The sequence below is a fragment of the Saccopteryx leptura genome, chromosome 4, assembly GCF_036850995.1.
Source record: "Saccopteryx leptura isolate mSacLep1 chromosome 4, mSacLep1_pri_phased_curated, whole genome shotgun sequence".
In the NCBI taxonomy this organism is placed as follows: domain Eukaryota; kingdom Metazoa; phylum Chordata; class Mammalia; order Chiroptera; family Emballonuridae; genus Saccopteryx; species Saccopteryx leptura.
This window is the reverse complement of record NC_089506.1, coordinates 218,641,516-218,663,325: the sequence shown is the minus strand read 5'-3', so window position 1 is coordinate 218,663,325 and position 21,810 is coordinate 218,641,516.

Genomic DNA, 21,810 nt, shown 5'->3' with positions numbered 1-21,810 from the left:
TCTCTGTCTCTCTCTTCCCCTCCCGCAGCCAAGGCTCCATTGGAGCAAAGATGGCCCGGGCGCTGGGGATGGCTCCTCGGCCTCTGCCCCAGGCGCTAGAGTGGCTCTGGTCGCAATATGGCGACGCCCAGGATGGGCAGAGCATCGCCCCCTGGTGGGCAGAGCGCCGCCCCATGGTGGGCGTGCCGGGTGGATCCCGGTCGGGCGCATGCGGGAGTCTGTCTGACTGTCTCTCCCTGTTTCCAGCTTCAGAAAAATGAAAAAATAAAAAATAAAAAATAAAAAAAAGATCCCGGTCGGACCACTGATTTCTGCCCTGAGACGGGGAAGGGAGAGAAGCAGCAGACAAGCGGCCCCCCGTCACTCCCGAGCAAGCCCGTCTGTCTCACGGCCGTCGAGCATGTTTACAACCATGGATTCTTTCACCTTTCACTCCTCAGATTTTTAAAAAATTGAGTGAGAAGCTACTATGTGCCAGACACGATGCTAACCGCTTCCACACATGTGACCCCTTATACGTTCCCCATAACCTCTGCGCACCCTGAACGGGAAGAGGGACCTGGTTCACCAGCTGAGGTCCACGGCCTCCGGGTGGCCGGCAGGCTGGTCACCATCCCTGGGAAGGTGTCATTGTCACAGTGCCACGACAACAATAGTCCCTCGCCACGGACCCAGCCTCATGGGAGGCGCCTGTCATGTATAATTGCACTGAATTCTCAAAACCGTCCTGAGAGGACAGCCCTATTGCCCCCCCGTTTACAGTGGGGAAACTGAGGCTCGGAGAGGCGGAGAGCTTGTTCAGGCGGATACGGCCGGAAAGTGGGGGACCAGGAGGGCTCTCTTTGGGTCTAACGCCTGCTGCTGCATCAGGCCAGGCGCCCCGGCTTCTGACGATGGGTCCTGATGTCACACGTTCCCATCGCAACTGTTGGCCTCCCAGTTTGGAACGGATAACACTAAACTAACCCGACTCCCCTTCCGGCTGTATCACTGCTGCCTGGCAGCCTCAGTCTGTCCCCCCTGCTCTTGTCCCCAGTTAAACCATTGCAGGCTCTGAGTCCCCAGCCACCCTTCCCGACCAGCCCTGGGGGTCAGGGCGCCGGAGGAAGACGTGGAGACATAGGGACATCTCATTCCTCCTTCGTGTGGGCTCAAGCCCAGGGCTACTTAATGTTGAATGTTAAACAGGTCAACCTTCTGTTCCCTGAGATCAGGAATACAAGTGGCAGTGGTATATCCATCCCCACTCGTTTCTGTTACGCAAAGGAAGGTGACATGGATCACGTTGACTCGATTTAACGTCTATGTATGGACAGTGTGTGGTCCAGGAACTGTTCGGGATGAAGGAATTTCGTTGGCTTTGTTTCTCAAGACCTCGGTTTCTACACTGAGTGGGTTGGTGTGGATCGGGGAAAGGGGGGGTGGCGGCGGTTGCTGCCGGAGGGCTGCCCCAGGTTTTGGCAAATACGGTGTCATTAGATCACGGGCACCTCATTCATTTAACTGCTGACAGCTGCTTCCCTCTGCGAGAGCAGAGCTGAGTGGTTGCGGCAAGACTGTGGCCAGCAAAGCCTAAAATATTTACTGTCTGGCCCTTCGCGAGTAGGCTTGCGGGCCCCTCGCTTAGAGGGTCCGAGGCCCTCTCCCACCGGGACGCCTCTGGGCTGTGTGTTCTGTTCTGAAGGGTGTCCACGTTCAGCAGGCATCCCACGGAGGATTGCGAGGCAGACGGAATCCGGCCTTGGCTCTCTCCTCTCCACCTCGCTGCGCATAAAGCACAAGAACGTCTTCCATCTCCTTCCCCCCGCCTTGAGTGGGGGTCCGCCGCGGCCGCCACCGTCCCTGCGTCCCTGCGGGAGGGAGCTCTCTCTGGCCACTCTGCTCAGCTGCCCTCCGTCAGATGGTCCCTCTCCTCCTTCCAGGAGACCCCAGATAAGAATGAGGGAGGGGGCCGCGGCTCGCAGAGGGGTCTCCGGGAAACTTGGAGCTACAGCGAAGTTGAGGCAGGGCTTGGCCGTCCTGGCAGGTAGTGAGCCCCCCATCCCTGGAGGTGTACAAGAAGATGAACTGAAAGGTTCCTTAGACCCCAGATTTTGAATTTTGCAGTTTCTCAAACACTGTCCTAACTCAAGTCCACACGGTCACTGCCTGCTGTGTGGTCAGCTGCAACCTCCCCCACACACACACACACACGCAATGTGACCTCCCTGCCTCAGGCCTGGCACCCTCTAACCCAGGGGTCCCCAAACCACGGCCCGTGGGTCACATGCGGCCCCCTGAGGCCGTTTATCCAGCCCCCACCGCACTTCCGGAAGGGGCACCTCTTTCATTGGTGGTCAGTGAGAGGAGCATAGTTCCCATTGAAATACTGGTCCATTTGTTGATTTAAATTTACTTGTTCTTTATTTTAAATATTGTATTTGTTCCTGTTTTGTTTTGTTTTGTTGTGTTTTTTTTTTTTAATTTAAAATAAGATATGTGCAATGTGCATAGGGATTTGCTCATAGTTTTTTTTATAGTCCAGCCCTCTAACGGTCTGAGGGACAGTGAACTGGCCCCCTGTGTAAAAAGTTTGGGACCCCTGCTCTAACCTGCCCGCCAACAGCGGCAGTAAAGGCCAGCTCCGCACATTCCAGATTGGATTTTCTCTCTCCCAGAATTGAATTTCTTCAAAGGTTGCACACTGGCCCCAGGGTAATACCCCAGCCCTCCCTGTCTTAGCTCTTACTCGTCCTGTGGGGTCTCCCGCATTCTGAGCTCATCTGTGTACCCCATCGCCAAGGTTCTAAGCAGCTCCACCAGCTACTGATGCTCCAAACACACGGCCACGGGTGCCTGTCTACCTTTCTGCAGGTACACGCCAGGTGCATGTAATCCATCCGATGTGTTCTTCAGAACCCGGCTCAGATGTCCCGCCCTCAATAGAAACCCTTTCCTGGATTTCATTTCAGACTTGTTTCTGTTTACTGGGTCCCTCTGATGTGCATCTTGATCACGGACCGACTTAGAACATACTATGTTGTACTAGAGCGAGTTATTTGCAGAAATATGTCCCCCCTCAGTGGATGGAGTTTTTGGAAGGAAGAGACAGTGACTAATTCATATTCACATGAATGAACAAATGAATGAATGAATGAATGAATGAACAGGTTTTAACAAAGTTGAGACTCGAGGAGGTCAAACCAGTTGACCAAACCTGGCCTTCTCCCCAGTTGAGGATCCCGTAGCTGTGTCTTAAGTAGCTCCCGAGGCCTTTGACCTTGAAGGCCGTCTGAGCAATCTCTTATTCGAGAGCTTTTTTTCTCAAGATGCCATCAGCTTCCTGAGTCTCTCCTTCCCCTACTTTTCTGAATCCTGAGCCCAACAGAACTGACTGTGGTCCCAGGTCTGTGCTGGCCCCATGTGTGGCCTTGAATAAGGACTCGGCAGCTCCCAAGGGGTCAAACACAGACAGCAGATCAACCCGCAGAGCTGTGGTGGGACCTCAGGCATGAACGCACGGGGCCCTAGTCATCGCTTCGAAAATGTCCCGCCCCCTTCGTCGGCATTCCTGAAGACCGGCTCGTCTGGCAACCTCCCTGTGGCTTGAATTTCATACCTGTGACAGGTGGGCGTCCGCCTCTCCAGAGACCCCAGCCGTGAGGGATCGTAATAAAATAATAACAGTAATAGCATCGTGTTTACAGACCTCATTTTAGTTACAAAGCACAACTGTAATTTCTGGTTCTCACCTCCCCCCCCCCAAAAAAAGAGTGAGAGTCATAAATCAATGTCCCCAAGTACAGATGTGGCTCTGAATCCCAGAAAGGTCGGAGGCTTAGCTCAAGTTCTCTGAGAGATGAGCTTCAGAGCCAGACCCCACGCCCAGGTCACTGGCCCAGAGCTGTGCTTTCCGGGGGACTTTCGGGTGATCAGATGTTGTTCTTTGTTATGCTTTTTTTTCCTAGGTGCTTCTCCCTCACAACATCCACAGTGAGAACAGTGCAGAGTTTGAGATCTAAGGACACCCACCCCCACCACCAAATCATCACGTCCGCCATTGCCTCCTCTCCCATCAGTGACTACATTGATCAAGATTCTCACGGTTGGCCCTGGCCGGTTGGCTCAGCGGTAGAGCGTCAGCCCCGCATGTGGAAGTCCCAGGTTCGATTCCCGGCCAGGGCACACAGGAGAAGCGCCCATCTGCTTCTCCACCCCTCCCCCTCTCCTTCCTCTCTGTCTCTCTCTTCCCCTCCCGCAGCCAAGGCTCCATTGGAGCAAAGTTGGCCCCGGGCACTGAGAATGGCTCCATGGCCTCCACCTCAGGCACTAGAATGGCTCTGGTTGCAACAGAGCAACGCCCCAGATGGGCAGAGCATCGCCCCCTGATGGGCGTGCCGGGTGGATCCCGGTCGGGCGCATGTGGGAGTCTGTCTGCCTCCCCGTTTCCAACTTCAGAAAAATACAAAAAAAATAAAATTTTTTTTTAAAAAAGGTTCTCATGGTTGTATGTGATAGGAATGATATAAGAAAAAAATAATAATGATGAAATAGTAACAGTAATAATCATAAAACAGATGTACGGTTTGTTTTCTGTTTCCTAGAACTGGAGAGTACTGGAGTCGGATTTCCCGGCCGAGACGATGTCGTTCATCTCAGTCTCTTTTCTCAGCTCTCCCTTCCTCTCCATCGGCTCCAGTTTTAGGCAGCCCTCCCCCGCCCCGCCTCGTGGAGCCCCCTCCCCCCCCCCCAGCGGCCCCAGACTTCCACACAGGAAGGCTCTTGCTGTTTCAGGGCCCGTTCGAGAAAGCACTTCTCCTCCCCAGTGGTCCGGATAAAGTCTCAGAGCCGAGCGGCACTGCACTGGCGCGGCTCGGGAAGACACCATGCCAGAAGGCGACTCTGGTCAAGGGACCAAAATACCTCCCCCCTCCCCCAGCCAACCCTGGGCCGCATGCCTGCCTCTGCAGCAGCTGGAGGCGTCTCCGAGCCTGCCGCAACTCCGTGAGCGGAGATTGGAGGACAGGTGATTACCCCAGACGCAAACGTGGCTGCTCTTACCTGAGAGAGAGGAACGGAACAGCAGAGGCCTCTCCAGTGGCCTCTGGGAGCTCGGATTTCTACCGACGAAAGCTGTGGTGTTGAACATCTCTACCCCCTCAGGGCCGGGTGAGACGGAGCAGACGTGGAAAGAACTGGACAGCTCCTATTGTGCCGCTACAGCCCGGCCGGTTTCGCCCTCTGCAAAGGCTCTGCCCTCTGGACCCGTGCCGCTGCCAGTGCTCTGGTCCGGGATACCAGTGCCCACCCATGCGGTGGCCACGGTGCCCTCCCTGGGCCGTCCCCTGGCTGGTGGCACCCCCTCCGGCGCCCTACAGCAAGATGAATCTTCCATCTCGGCGGAGTTCAGGGAGCGAGGGAGCCCAGTGGTGTTGAACTTGGCTTGCGCTCAACCTCATGAATGTAAAGGCCATCTGAGCCGGACCATCCATCTGTTCCCTCTGAACCCCCTACAGTGAGGACATTTCCATCCCCCCCCCCCCTGCAGTACCCGGCCATCTGAGCTGCTTGCATATTTCTTCCTCAGGAAAGCTCAGGAGGGGTGGGGGGTGGGGGGGGGAAAGCCATATCCAACCCTAGAAGTCGGAGCCTTTCCTCTATTATCTCATAAAACATCATGTTCACATCATCATTTCCATCCAGAGCGAGGATTTGCCGTGGGAGCTCCGAGATGCATACAAATCGCCTTTCTAAAACCTCTGGCTACAATAAGCAAACTTCTGAAGCTGACAGTTGACTTGATAAATACCTAATAAAGCTTAAATAATTATCGAAAGCAGACAAATGAGAGAGGAGAACGGCAAGAGGGGAGGCGCCGATCAATCACAGGGCAGAAGACAGAGCCGCCGCAGCCCGCAGCCCAGGGGTGGGGAGACCCTCAGGAGGGGGCCCCCCGGGTGGGGGGGGGAGAGACGCAGAGGCCGGGACTGGGAGCGGGCGGGCTGGGGGCCCAGGGAGCGGCCGGCCGGGTGGGCTTCTCTCGGGGGACCGTTAAATAGGCAACGCGTGACCTTTGTCAACTCTCCTGGAAGAGAGAGGAGTCCAGGCGGAATATTCATCTACCTCCTTGCCGGTCCGTGACTTCCCAGACCCCGCTCCTCACTCCTGGACAAGCTCCCCCTGCCCCGAGTCCCGTCTTCAGGCGAGAAGAAGTCAAATCATTCTAGGCCGCCACCCCTTGAACTTAACCCACCGCCACCACCCCTGATGGATGTCGGGAACTTTTTATTCATTTATTCACTGAGTGATTCACTTGTTCAACAAACATGAGGCACCCACCATGCACCATAAATGCTCGGCACGGCTTCTGTCCAACCCGGGATGGCTGTGAGGGCGGAATATTAAACAATGCCGCACTCCGGAAATAGAAGCATTGTGAGTTCACAGAAGCCAGATCCGGTCTTGGGCAAGCGTGGGGAGGGGGCTTCACAGAAGACAAAGAACTTAAACCGAAACCTTGAAAGATAAATAGCAGTGGGAGAAAGGTACTTCAGGCAACTGGAAGAGCAAGTGCAAAGGCCCTGGGGTGTAAGAGTTTGATTGAAAGAATTCCTGAGACTTAGTGGATGGGTGACAACTCCTCCTTTAGGACCCTCTCCACAGGAGAAGGTTCCGACTCCCACGTTTCCGAGTCTTTTACTGATAAGTTGCCATTTAATGGGGAAGGTTTCCTGATGCCATCTTAGAGGTGAGGACACTACGTCTCAGAGCTGGTATGGGCTGCTTGTCTCCCATGTGGCCATAGACTCTGCCTCTGGTTTGGGCTTTGCCTCTGAACACTCAGACCTGCCTCTTTCCCTTCCTTATTCTTCGGCTCCAGCCTGCAAACCCCCCTCACTGTTCAGAATCCTCCTGGGAGAGGCTGCTTCCCTGTCCTGTCAGATTCCCAGCCAGGGACCAGACTGTCCTGGAGTCCCAGCTCAGTGGTTTCCCAGGGATTGGGCGCCTCTCTAAAGCCTGCCCGGAGGCACAACCATCCCTGTGTGCACGCACACACACACACACACACACACAGGAAAACACACACACACACAGGAACACACACACACGGGCACACACACAGAAACACACACACAGGAACACACATACACGGGAACACACACAGGAACACACACACAGGAACACACACACACAGGCACACACACAGGAACACACACACGGGCACACACACAGAAACACACACACAGGAACACACACACACAGGAACACACACACACAGGAACACGCACACACAGGAACACACACAGAAACACACACACATAGGAACACACACACAGAAACACACACAGGAACACACACACAGGAACACACACAGGAACACACACAGGCGCACACACAGGAACACACACACACAGGAACACACACACATGGAAATACACACACAGGCGCACACACAGGAACACACACAGAAACACACACACAGGAACACACACACAGGCGCACACACAGGAACACACACACAGGAACACACACAGGCGCACACACAGGAACACACACACACAGGCACACACAGAAACACACACACACAGGCACACACACAGGAACACACACACGGGCACACACACAGAAACACACACACAGGAACACACACACAGGCGCACACACAGGAACACACACACAGGCACACACACAGGAACACACACACGGGCACACACACAGAAACACACACACAGGAACACACACACACAGGCGCACACACAGGAACACACACACATGGAAATACACACACACAGGCGCACACACAGGAACACACACAGAAACACACACACAGGAACACACACAGGCGCACACACAGGAACACACACACATGGAAATACACACACACACAGGCACACACACAGGAACACACACAGGAACACACACACACAGGAACACACACAGGAACACACACACAGGAACACACACAGGCGCACACACAGGAACACAAACAGAGGAACACACACACACGGGCACACACAAAGAAACACACACACAGGAACACACAGGAACACACACACACAGGAACACACACACAGGCGCACACACAGGAACACACACAGGAACACACACACACAGGCGCGCACACAGGAACACACACACAGGAACACACACAGGAACACACACACAGGAACACACACAGGCGCACACACACAGGAACACACACACGGGCACACACACAGAAACACACACACACAGGAACACACACACGGGCACACACACAGGAACACACACACAGGAACACACACAGGAACACACACAGAAACACACACACATAGGAACACACACACAGGAACACACACACAGGAACACACACACAGGAACACACACACACAGGAACACACACAGGCGCACACACAGGAACACACACACACAGGAACACACACACGGGCACACACACAGAAACACACACACAGGAACACACACACGGGAACACACACACAGGAACACACACAGGAACACACACACAGGAACACACACACAGGAACACACACACAGGAACACACAGGCACACACACAGGAACACACACACAAGAACACACACAGGAATACACACACAGGAACACACACAGGTGCACACACAGAAACACACACACAGGAACACACACAGGAACACACACACAGGAACACACACAGGCGCACACACAGGAACACACACACACACAGGAACACACACAGGAACACACACACAGGAACACACACAGGCGCACACACAGGAACACACACACATGTGCACACACAGGAACACACACACACGGAAATACACACACACAGGTGCACACACAGGAGCACACACAGAAACACACACACAGGAACACACACACAGGCGCACACACAGGAACACACACAGGAACACACACATAGGAACACACACAGGCGCACACACAGGAACACACACAGGCGCACACACAGGAACACACACACACACACACACACACCATTTGCCCGGACTTGCGGGCAGGAGCATGAGGAGGGGCGCCCCAGGCACGTCCTCCCCAGCGGTGAGAAGGAACGCAAGGCTGCCCTTCCCCACAAGGGCGGCGCTCAGGGTCTGAGCAGGGTTCCCCTCCTGCCGGGTGAGGCCCCGGGATTCCAGCTGGGCTAGAACCGAACCAGGGATCCAGGGGAAAGCTGAACAGAGGTGCCCGGTGTCCACGTCGAAGCCTCGCGGCCCGTTCTGACGCGGCATAAACACGAAACGAAGGACAGGATTGGTGCTTTGGGGGTCACCAGAGCCTACCAAGCTCTCCCTTCCCCAAGCACATGGCGCACAGCAGAGACCCTCGCCCCTCCTTCTGCACTGGGTAGCCCTTCGGGAAGTGGACTCCCAAACCTCAGGCTGCGTCTCGAGTGACAACAGCGGGTCCGGCACGGGGGAGGCTCGGGCAGCGCCCACACTGTGAGTGGCTGCGGACACGCCACGGGCCCTGGAGGAACTCTGAGGACAGTGGGCCTCGGCTTAGTCCGGGAGCCGTCTCCACCACACACCTGCACAGAGGAAGGGCGTCTGGTGTCCCTCACACACACCTGCACAGAGGAAGGGCCTCTCTGGTGTCCCTCACACACACCTGCACAGAGGAAGGGCATCTCTGGTGTCCCTCACACACACCTGCACAGAGGAAGGGCGTCTCTGGTGTCCCTCACACACACCTGCACAGAGGAAGGGCATCTCTGGTGTCCCTCACACACACCTGCACAGAGGAAGGGCATCTCTGGTGTCCCTCACACACACCTGCACAGAGGAAGGGCATCTCTGGTGTCCCTCACACACACCTGCACAGAGGGCGTCTCTGGTGTCCCGCACACACACCTGCACAAAGGAAGGGCGTCTCTGGTGTCCCTCACACACACCTGCACAGAGGGCATCTCTGGTGTCCCTCACACACACCTGCACAGAGGGCGTCTCTGGTGTCCCGCACACACACCTGCACAGAGGAAGGGCGTCTCTGGTGTCCCTCACACACACCTGCACAGAGGGCGTCTCTGGTGTCCCTCACACACACCTGCACAGAGGGCGTCTCTGGTGTCCCTCACACACACCTGCACAGAGGGCGTCTCTGGTGTCCCTCACACACACCTGCACAGAGGGCATCTCTGGTGTCCCTCACACACACCTGCACAGAGGAAGGGCGTCTCTGGTGTCCCTCACACACACCTGCACAGAGGAAGGGCATCTCTGGTGTCCCTCACACACACCTGCACAGAGGGCGTCTCTGGTGTCCCGCACACACACCTGCACAGAGGAAGGGCGTCTCTGGTGTCCCGCACACACACCTACACAGAGGGCGTCTCTGGTGTCCCTCACACACACCTGCACAGAGGGCGTCTCTGGTGTCCCTCACACACACCTGCACAGAGGGCGTCTCTGGTGTCCCTCACACACACCTGCACAGAGGAAGGGCGTCTCTGGTGTCCCTCACACACACCTGCACAGAGGAAGGGCGTCTCTGGTGTCCCTCACACACACCTGCACAGAGGAAGGGCGTCTGGTGTCCCTCACACACACCTGCACAGAGGAAGGGCGTCTCTGGTGTCCCGCACACACCTGCACAGAGGAAGGGCGTCTCTGGTGTCCCGCACACACCTGCACAGAGGGCGTCTCTGGTGTCCCTCACACACACCTGCACAGAGGAAGGGCGTCTCTGGTGTCCCGCACACACCTGCACAGAGGGCGTCTCTGGTGTCCCTCACACACACCTGCACAGAGGAAGGGCGTCTCTGGTGTCCCTCACACACACCTGCACAGAGGGCATCTCTGGTGTCCCTCACACACACCTGCACAGAGGAAGGGCGTCTCTGGTGTCCCGCACACACCTGCACAGAGGAAGGGCGTCTCTGGTGTCCCTCACACACACCTGCACAGAGGGCGTCTCTGGTGTCCCTCACACACACCTGCACAGAGGAAGGGCGTCTCTGGTGTCCCGCACACACCTGCACAGAGGAAGGGCGTCTCTGGTGTCCCGCACACACCTGCACAGAGGAAGGGCGTCTCTGGTGTCCCTCACACACACCTGCACAGAGGGCGTCTCTGGTGTCCCGCACACACACCTGCACAGAGGAAGGGCGTCTCTGGTGTCCCGCACACACCTGCACAGAGGAAGGGCGTCTCTGGTGTCCCGCACACACCTGCACAGAGGGCGTCTCTGGTGTCCCGCACACACCTGCACAGAGGAAGGGCGTCTCTGGTGTCCCGCACACACACCTGCACAAAGGAAGGGCATCTCTGGTGTCCCTCACACACACCTGCACAGAGGGCATCTCTGGTGTCCCGCACACACACCTGCACAAAGGAAGGGCGTCTCTGGTGTCCCGCACACACACCTGCACAGAGGAAGGGCGTCTCTGGTGTCCCACACACACACCTGCACAGAGGAAGGGCGTCTCTGGTGTCCCGCACACACACCTGCACAGAGGAAGGGCGTCTCTGGTGTCCCGCACACACACCTGCACAGAGGAAGGGTGTCTCTGGTGTCCCTCACACACACCTGCACAGAGGAAGGGCATCTCTGGTGTCCCTCACACACACCTGCACAAAGGAAGGGCGTCTCTGGTGTCCCTCACACACACCTGCACAAAGGAAGGGCGTCTCTGGTGTCCCGCACACACACCTGCACAGAGGGCGTCTCTGGTGTCCCGCACACACACCTGCACAGAGGACGGGCGTCTCTGGTGTCCCTCACACACACCTGCACAGAGGGCGTCTCTGGTGTCCCGCACACACACCTGCACAGAGGAAGGGCGTCTCTGGTGTCCCTCACACACACCTGCACAGAGGGCGTCTCTGGTGTCCCTCACACACACCTGCACAGAGGAAGGGCGTCTGGTGTCCCTCACACACACCTGCACAGAGGGCGTCTCTGGTGTCCCGCACACACACCTGCACAGAGGAAGGGCGTCTCTGGTGTCCCTCACACACACCTGCACAGAGGAAGGGCGTCTCTGGTGTCCCTCACACACACCTGCACAAAGGAAGGGCGTCTCTGGTGTCCCGCACACACACCTGCACAGAGGGCGTCTCTGGTGTCCCGCACACACACCTGCACAGAGGAAGGGTGTCTCTGGTGTCCCTCACACACACCTGCACAGAGGAAGGGTGTCTCTGGTGTCCCTCACACACACCTGCACAAAGGAAGGGCGTCTCTGGTGTCCCGCACACACACCTGCACAGAGGGCGTCTCTGGTGTCCCGCACACACACCTGCACAGAGGAAGGGCGTCTCTGGTGTCCCTCACACACACCTGCACAGAGGGCGTCTCTGGTGTCCCGCACACACACCTGCACAGAGGAAGGGCGTCTCTGGTGTCCCTCACACACACCTGCACAGAGGGCGTCTCTGGTGTCCCGCACACACACCTGCACAGAGGAAGGGCGTCTCTGGTGTCCCACACACACACCTGCACAGAGGGCGTCTCTGGTGTCCCTCACACACACCTGCACAGAGGGCGTCTCTGGAGTCCCTCACACACACCTGCACAAAGGAAGGGCGTCTCTGGTGTCCCGCACACACACCTGCACAGAGGAAGGGCGTCTCTGGTGTCCCGCACACACACCTGCACAGAGGGCGTCTCTGGTGTCCCGCACACACACCTGCACAGAGGGCGTCTCTGGTGTCCCTCACACACACCTGCACAGAGGGCGTCTCTGGTGTCCCTCACACACACCTGCACAGAGGGCGTCTCTGGTGTCCCGCACACACACCTGCACAGAGGGCGTCTCTGGTGTCCCGCACACACACCTGCACAAAGGAAGGGCATCTCTGGTGTCCCGCACACACACCTGCACAGAGGAAGGGCGTCTCTGGTGTCCCTCACACACCTGCACAGAGGGCGTCTCTGGTGTCCCGCACACACACCTGCACAGAGGAAGGGCATCTCTGGTGTCCCGCACACACACCTGCACAGAGGGCATCTCTGATGTCCCTCACACACCTGCACAGAGGGCGTCTCTGGTGTCCCGCACACACACCTGCACAGAGGGCGTCTCTGGTGTCCCGCACACACACCTGCACAGAGGAAGGGCGTCTCTGGTGTCCCTCACACACACCTGCACAGAGGAAGGGTGTCTCTGGTGTCCCGCACACACACCTGCACAGAGGGCATCTCTGATGTCCCTCACACACACCTGTACAGAGGGCGTCTCTGGTGTCCCTCACACACCTGCACAGAGGAAGGGCGTCTCTGGTGTCCCTCACACACACCTGCACAGAGGGCGTCTCTGGTGTCCCGCACACACCTGCACAGAGGGCGTCTCTGGTGTCCCTCACACACCTGCACAGAGGGCATCTCTGATGTCCCTCACACACACCTGCACAGAGGGCATCTCTGGTGTCCCTCACACACACCTGCACAGAGGAAGGGCATCTGGTGTCCCTCGCACGTCCACTCTGGCGTGGGAGACGAGCTGGCCTCCAGACCGCGATTCCCTGGGTGTGCTGTGCGGTGGGACCATTTTTCCCCTTTATGGGTCCCCGACACTTAACTTCCTCGATGGATTTTATTTGCATTGATCACATTTTATGGTATGATTAAATTTGTATGGAAGAGAACCAATTAGTTTTGTTTTACACTTATTGAATGCACTTTATAGTCAGACAAATGAACTCCCCACTGCTAGGTTGATCTATCCGGGGGTTGATCCAGCAGCAGGGAGGCTGGAGGGGCTGTGCAGGGTCCCCTCCTGTCCCCAGCAGGGGGGAGGTGGTCTTGGTGGCTAGGACGGGAGGGGGGGCACCTCGGAGGAGGAGGAGCGGGCTTAAAGCATTCACTCAGATGGCCCCCGGGTCACTGTGCCGTCTGGGTGGGACTTCTCTCCGGGGAGTCAGGGCAGGCTCCTGGCTCTGTGTAAACGTTAGGGTCCAAGGAGGCTTTGTCTTTGAAAAGGAAACATTTTCTCCTATGGAACGAAAAGATCGACAGAGTAGAATTTGCTTCTAGGGCCGGCCCTTTCTTTCCGCGCTGCTGGGAGATGGCACCAGGCTTTTAACAAAGTCTTTGAGCCTCAGTAAACAGAGATGATGATGATGGTGGTGGTGATGATGATGATGATGATAAGAGGGAGGAGAAGGAGGAAGAAGAGGAGGGGAAGGAGGGGTTTTGAGAAGGGGAAGAGGGAGTCGGGGGAGGGGGAGGATTCTCTATTAATCTGCGGTGAGCATCACATGTGAGAATGTGAATGAAAATAATTTATAAACTGTAAACCATCACTTTTTAATGCTGGTTTTCTATTTAAATAGAAAACAGGAGCAGCACAGCACTGTGTAACACAAGAGGAATTCGAAATCAAAAGACATAGTTTGGCCTGACCTGTGGTGGCGCAGCAGATAAAGTGTCGACCTGGGAGCCTGACCAGGCGGTGGCGCAGTGGATAGAGCGTTGGACTGGGATGCAGAAGACCCAGGTTTGAGACCCCGAGGTTGCCAGCTTGAGTGCAGGCTCATCTGGCTTGAGCAAAAGCCCACCAGCTTGAACCCAAGGTCGCTGGCTCCAGCAAGGGGTTACTAGGTCTGCTGAAGGCCCGCGGTCAAGGCACACATGAGAAAGCAGTCAATGAACAACTAAGGTGTTGCAATGCGCAATGAAAAACTAATGATTGATGCTTCTCATCTCTCTCCGTTCCTGTCTGTCTGTCCCTGTCTATCCCTCTCTCTGACTCACTCTCTGTCTCTGTAAAAAATAAAAAAATTTAAAAAAATTAAAATTAAAGTGTCGACCTGGGAACACTGAGGTCGCCAGTTTGAAACCCTGGCCTTGCCTGGTCAAGGCACATGTGGGAATTGATGCTTCCTGCTCCTCTCTCTCTCTCCCTCTCTCTATCCTCACTGTTTCTAAAATCAATAAATAAAGTCCTTTAAAAAAAAAAACAGCCTTTAGGGGGGAAAAAAAGACATAGTTTGAATCTGTTTCTGCCGAGGTTAAATGCCAGTCCTAGTGATTGTCATTTAACCTCTCTGAGCTACACTGTCTCATCGGTAAAGTGGAAATAATTATCACAGATCTAATGAGATACCTCACCCAGCAGTGTTTTCCTGACCACCGTAGTGGAACAGCAGCTCCTGGCCCCCACCCTGTGCCTCTGGGCACCTCCCTCCCTCCCTCACACCGGTCCCAGGCTGCTCAGGCTGGGCCGCTGGAAGGGAGGTCACAGACTGGTGGCTTAGCGACAGAAATCTGTCTTCTCACAGATCTGGGGGCCAGAACGCCAGGATCAGAGTGTCGGCAGGGCGGAGGTCTCCCGAGGCCTCGCGCCTGGATTCAGCGAAGGTCGCCACCGTGAGCGATGCTCCGGCACGGACTTTTCACCGCGCCCAGGCGTCCCTGTCTGGTGTCGTTTTGTGTGTCCACGTGTCCCCTTCTTCTGAGGACACCAGTCAGAACGGATTCCGCCCCATTTTCATTTAATCACCTCTTGAAAGGTCCTACCTCCAAATGTAGCCACGTTCGGTGGTGCGGGGGGGGGGGGGGGGGGGGGGTTAGGGCTTCAACCGACGAGTTTTCAGGGAACACAGTTCAGTCCATAGCCACACTCGACATCAGGGGTCCCCAAACTTTTTACACAGGGGGCCAGTTCACTGTCCCTCAGACCGTTGGAGGGCCGGACTATAAAAAAAACTATGAACAAATCTCTATGCACACTGCACATATCTTATTTTAAAGTAAAAAAACAAAACGGGAACAAATACAATATTTAAAATAAAGAACAAGTAAATTTAAATCAACAAACTGACCAGTATTTCAATGGGAACTATGGGTTTGCTTTTGGCTAATGAGATGGTCAATGTGCTCCTCTCACTGACCACCAATGAAACAGGTGCCTCTTCCAGAAGTGCGGTGGGGGTCGGATAAATGGCCTCAGGGGGCCGCATGCGGCCCGCGGGCCGTAGTTTGGGGACCCCTGCCTGACATCATGCCACGCATCATAAACTCCACCGGAGACCTGGCTTTCTTCACCACACGTGCCCGCCATATCCTAGGTGCTCACTGAGCACAGGTGGAGACTCACTCAGGAGTGCTCGCTCTCGGGACAGTTCCAACACCCTGTAGTTCTAGCCCGGGGACCCCCGCCCCCGCCCACAGCTGTGCTGCCGGACGGAGGTCGTCTCTGAAAGTCCTTCTGATCGTCGGCCCCGTGTGATTACCTTCTGTCTCCCTTGCCTAGAATTCAGAGAAAAGCCCACGACGTGTTCATTTAATACTGTCGTTCCCCGATGCACGGAAACCTGGAGTTCAGGGTTCGGAGGGAACGTACACATTCCTGGGTTCCACTCAGAAACCGGAGGAGGAAACCCTTGCCCGCCACCGACCCTGGATAACCTTCTCCAGGGACTCAGAGCGCCAGGTTCTGCGGTCCGAACGTGGTATTGTGTGCCCGCAGCACGCGCGAACGAGGCTGCTCTCTTCGGAGCTGGTTATGATAGTGGAAAATGAAACCGAGTCCCTCTGGGCGGGCGAACAGATGCCAGCTGCTTTATCCACTCCGCAGTGGGGGCTTCCTGCCGTTCCAGCAAATTCATTAAGTCCACCTGCAGCCAGAAGGACGTGTCAGAGGCAGGAAGCGGGGGGACACCAGGTGACACCGTATACACACACACACACACACACACTCATTTTTGTCGTTTTTTCTGTATGTAAACAACATTTGAAAATAATGTGTATTTTGTGTAGAAAAGGCACAAAACATGCTCGGGAAGGTTACACACCAACCTCAGAGTGGTGGTGATCTCTGAGAGTTAGGGCCAGGGCCAGTGTGGGGTCAGTGTGGGGTTCGGGTCAGTGTAGGGTTCGGGTCAGTGTAGGGTTAGGGTCAGTGTAGGGTTAGGGTTAGGGTCAGTGTAAGGTCAGGGCAAGTGTGGGGTCAGTGTGGGGTTCGGGTCAGTGTAGGGTTCGGGTCAGTGTAGGGTTAGGGTTAGGGTCAGTGTGGGGTCACTGTGGGGTTCGGGTCAGTGTAGGGTTCGGGTCAGTGTGGGGTTCGGGTCAGTGTAGGGTTCGGGTCAGTGTGGGGTCAGTGTGGGGTTAGGGTCAGTATAGGGTCAGTATAAGGTTAGGGTTAGTGTAGGGTTAGTATAGGGTCAGTATAAGGTTAGGGTCAGTGTAGGGTTAGTGTAGGGTTAGGGTTAGTGTAGGGTTAGGGTTAGTGTAGGGTTAGGGTTAGTGTAGGGTTAGGGTTAGTGTAGGGTTAGGGTTAGTGTAGGGTTAGGGTTAGTGTAGGGTTAGGGTTAGGGTTTAGGAAGGTATGAAGGGAGGTATAGGAGGCAGCAGTCTGTAAGTCTTTGTACCATTCATTTCTTTAACAAAAACCCTGAAACAAATACTGCAAAATGCCCGGGTCTGGGGAAGCTGAACCGCCCCTGACTGCTGGTGGGTTGTCTGCCTGTGACATCGCCTACGGGCCTGTGGGAGGCGACAGTGGGGAGACAGGCCCTGGGGGACCTTCTGCGGTGGAGGAGATGCCGTTTGTCCCTGGGGCAGCTGTGTCATAGACAGAGGGAGTGAATGCCAATCCTGTGTGGTCACTTCTGTCCCTGGGACTCCTTCCTCCTCTGTCATAGACCCCAACCCTCCCCTTCCCCAGGGGATAACTGCCACCCTCCCGGGGCCCCCTGTCAGCTTGTATCTTCCCCTTGGCCCCTCCTGCCACCTCCAAGGACAAGCCCCTGGCCCTCCCTCTACCGTCAGGGCTCCACAGACAGGCCAGTGGCTCCGCAGGCACATGGAGAACGTTGTTATCAGTATAGTGAGAGGTCACATTTCAGCTAAGGGCTTTCCCGTGTGGTTTTCTTTAACCCTCATGACAACCCCAGGAGGGAGATACTCCAACTGGCCACATGTTTTAGATAAAGGGACCGAGGCTCACAGAGGCAGAACCACATGGCTCATACATGGCGAAAAGAATATTGTTGGTTCAAGTCCCGGCCAGGGCACACAGGAGAAGCGCCCATCTGCTTCTCCACCCCTCCCCCTCTCCTTCCTCTCTGTCTCTCTCTTCCCCTCCCACAGCCAAGGCTCCATTACAGCAAGTTGGCCCTGGGCGCTGAGGATGGCTCTGTGGCCTCGTACCAGGCGCTAAAATAGGTCAAGCAACGGAGCGGCAGCTGCAGATGGGCAGAGCATCGCCCTGTAGGGGGCTTGTCAGATAGATCCCCGTCAGGGTGCATGTGGTAGTCTGTCTCTGCCTCCCTACCTCCCACTTAATTTAAAAAAAAGAAAAGAAAAAAGAAGAATGCTGTTGGGACTCGGGTTTCCTGACCCCCGAGCCCACACCTTCACCACTAACCACCGTATGACACAGACAGGCTGCGGCTGCAGTGACCCAGGGATCCTCCCAGGAACACGGTCACCTGGCCGTGACAGCAGAAGGACTCTATGTCCCACCGGTAGGAAAGCTGCCTCTTTCCAGGATGGGCCAGGTGATGAGATGGAACTAAGCCGGCCCTCAAAACGCAGGAATCTGCCCCTGTGGCTAACAAGGGCCTGGGAACTGTGGAATCTGGGATTCACCCTTCCCTGCCAGTGTGGTCCAGCTGCGGCCCTCTACCAGAACCCAGCATCCGCCGTCCGGCAGGCCGCCTCCTCCGGGCAGCGGGGGACTGCTCATGGTGCTTGGAGCCAGGGCTGTGGCCGCGTCAGGCATGCACGTGCGTCAGGATTCACGGGACAGAGCCTGCTCTGTGTCTTCCTCGGTATCTGTGTGAAAGAGAACGACGTCGTAGCCAAAGAGTGAGGGGCTGACTCCCAGAGCAGGGTGTCCAGGTAGCGTTTTCTTGGGATAGAACTCGAAGGCGTCAGATCGCTGTTTTATAAGGAACATCTGGACAGCGGATGGCGCTAACCTGCATAAACATGCACCAGGTTGTAGGACTGTTGTAGGAGACACCAGGTGTCTCCGCCACCACTTTTTTAAAATCAGTGACATCCTTAAAACCTTGAAGCACTCCAAAAGTTTAACTTTTTCCATTGTGAGTTGTAGAAACCCAACCCAAACAGGCCGGAAAAGGTGAGAAGGGGGTAGAGAAGGGACGAGGAGGAACAGGGGACTGACTAGCTAGCTCATGTAACTAACGGGTCCCAGCAGGCGTCAGGTATGGCTGGATCTAGGAGCTTTAACAACGCCATCAGCGCTCTCTCCCCCTGCCTCTTGCATCTTTGTCTCTTGGGCCGTCTTCACTCTCCAGCAGGACTCCACGCTCAGAGAGGGAGGGTAGCGAGCAAAAGCTCCAGACTCATATCTTGCCCTCTCAGCGACCCCACGGGGAGCGTTTCTCTTTCCCAAGGGCGCCCACAAACGTTCCCGGGGCCGACTCAGCTTTGCAGCGGGCAGCTCTGGGTCTCCGCTCTGGATCTCAGGTTCGGGTTTGCAGCCAGAGGTTCGCAGAGTGGATGACAGAAAATGAGTGAGGAAATAAGAATTCTTTCGATGAAAAAAAAACAAAAGGAGAGGAGATACCCACTGGGGAGTTGGCTCCAGCGAGGAGGGCCAGGCGCAGAAGTGGCCGAGAAAACCCGTGAGCCGGAGGTCCTGCACGTGCCCACCCGCGGCGCCCCCTGGCATCTGGACCAGCCTCCGTCTTCCCAACGTCGTTGTTGTTGTGTTTGTTGAGGAAACTGAGACTGAGAGGGAGAAGCGTTTGACCTGTGCAGTGTGAGCTCAGGTTCACACTCACAGCTGGCCGACCACAGCGGTGGGACTCCCTCTTGCAGGCTGTGTCCTGAGCCAGGAAGTCAATTAAGAATCCAGATTAGAAAGGGGCCCGGCGCTAGAAGAAACACTACTGGCCGGGCGTCTTAGGCACAGATTCCTCTTCTCTGAGCTGTCGTTTCCAGAACTGTAACATGACATTGTCCTAAATTCGGGCAGCAGAGGGATCTAGGGATGATTGATGGTTTGCAGAAAGCCTGTAGGATCTTGTCCCAGCGGCATGACCAGCCCCAGGTGCGACACACAGCTCGAGCCAATGGCCGTGATCATCCATCACGGGCCTCTGGCTCTCAGTGTAATAGTCACAATGACAATCACCCAATGTGGCCTCTGTGCTTTGCTTACATTCATCCCATCTCTTCCTTTTTCTAATTATGTAGCATTACAAATATGAAGGAAGTAATGTGTCAGACACATATGTACTCTTTTCCAAGATTAAGCAGATTTTAACATTCTACCATATTGCTTTAAAACTCTTTTTAAAGAAACAAAATGTTATAGACACTGGTATGCCTCTCCTCATCAGCACCCCCTTATTCTTCTGATTCTTTGCTATTCCAGGGGTGGTAACCTTACTGCCGAATTGGTGTGGACGAACCAGGCATGTTGATGCTCACTGAAATTTTGAACTATATTATACGCGTGTGTTGACATATACATGCACGTGTATATATTATATTAAAATTTGGGTTTTAAAATTTTATATGTGGTATCCTTTTAAAACCTATTCTTTCTGCAAACTTATTTTTCTTTTCTTTTCTTTTTTTTTTTTAATGAGAGAAGGGGAGATAGAGAGACAGACTCTCGCATGCTCCCCGACCGGGATTCACTCGGCAACCCTGTCTGGGGCTGATGTTCGAATCAACCAAGCGATCCTTAGTACCTGAGGCCGACGCTCAGACCAGCAAAGCTATCTTCAGCACCTGAGGCCAACATGCGAACCAAACAAGCCACTGGCTGTAAGGGGGGAAGAGAGAGAGAAGGGGGAGAGGGAGGGAAGGAGAAGCAGATGGTCATTTCTCCTCTGTGCCCTTACCGGGTATTGAACCCGGGACATCCACATACCAGGCCGACACTCTAGCCACTGAGTCAACTGGCCAGGGCCTGTTTTTCTTAACTTCTCTATTTTGATACATGTGGATCTTGTTTATTCATTTAGCCTGCGATACCGCATCCTGTTGTGAATGAGCTGCAGTTTCTTTGCCGTTCCCCACCGGAGGGGATGCCGGTTGCTCCCACACCTTGCCCCGGCACGTCTTGGCATAGTTCCCCTCCGGCACAGAGGGAGAGCTTGTCCAGCCAGCACCAGCGCCGGAAGCGGAGTTGGTGGGGAGCGGGCATGGCACCTTCCCCTGACTAGGTTTCCAAAGAGGCTTCACTGACTTACTAGCCCACGTGCCCGGGTCCTCACCAACCCTGTTACCATGGTTACTGATTTGGTCAATCTGACAAGTACAACATGGTATCTCACTCTTATGTTTTCAATACGCTCAATGCTTGTGTTGAGAATATTTTTATAGTTTATTGGACATTGGGTTTTCTTTCTCTTTAAATTTACATATACTTTATTATGATTGGCTTCTTTTTTTATTATTATTTAGAAAAAGACAGATAGGGACAGACAGACAGGAAGAAAGAGAGATGAGAAGCATCAACTTGTAGCGGCAGCACTTTTGTTGTTCATGGATTGCTTCTCATATGTGCCTTGACCAGGGGGGCTCCAGCCGAGCCAGTGACCCCGTGCTCAAGCCAGATGAGCCCTCACTCAAGCCAGCGACCTCGGGGTTTCAAACTTGAGTCCCCAGCGTTCCACGTCGACACTCTATCCACCGCGGCACCTCCTGGTTGCCTGCTCAGGCTCTTTGTTTCTTAATGATTTGCAAAGTTTCTTAATACATTCTTGATACTAATCACTTTCCAATTATATGGTTTGCAAGTATCTTCTTTCAACCTGTCTGTCCCCAAAGTTTAAAACGCATTTGGTCAAACAGAAGTTTTAATGTGATGTAGTGATGTCGATCAACATTCTCGTTTGTGATGTAAGTATTTTCTGTTCTATGTAAGAAAAGTTTCCCAGTGCAATCTCATAGGAGGTTTCTCGTA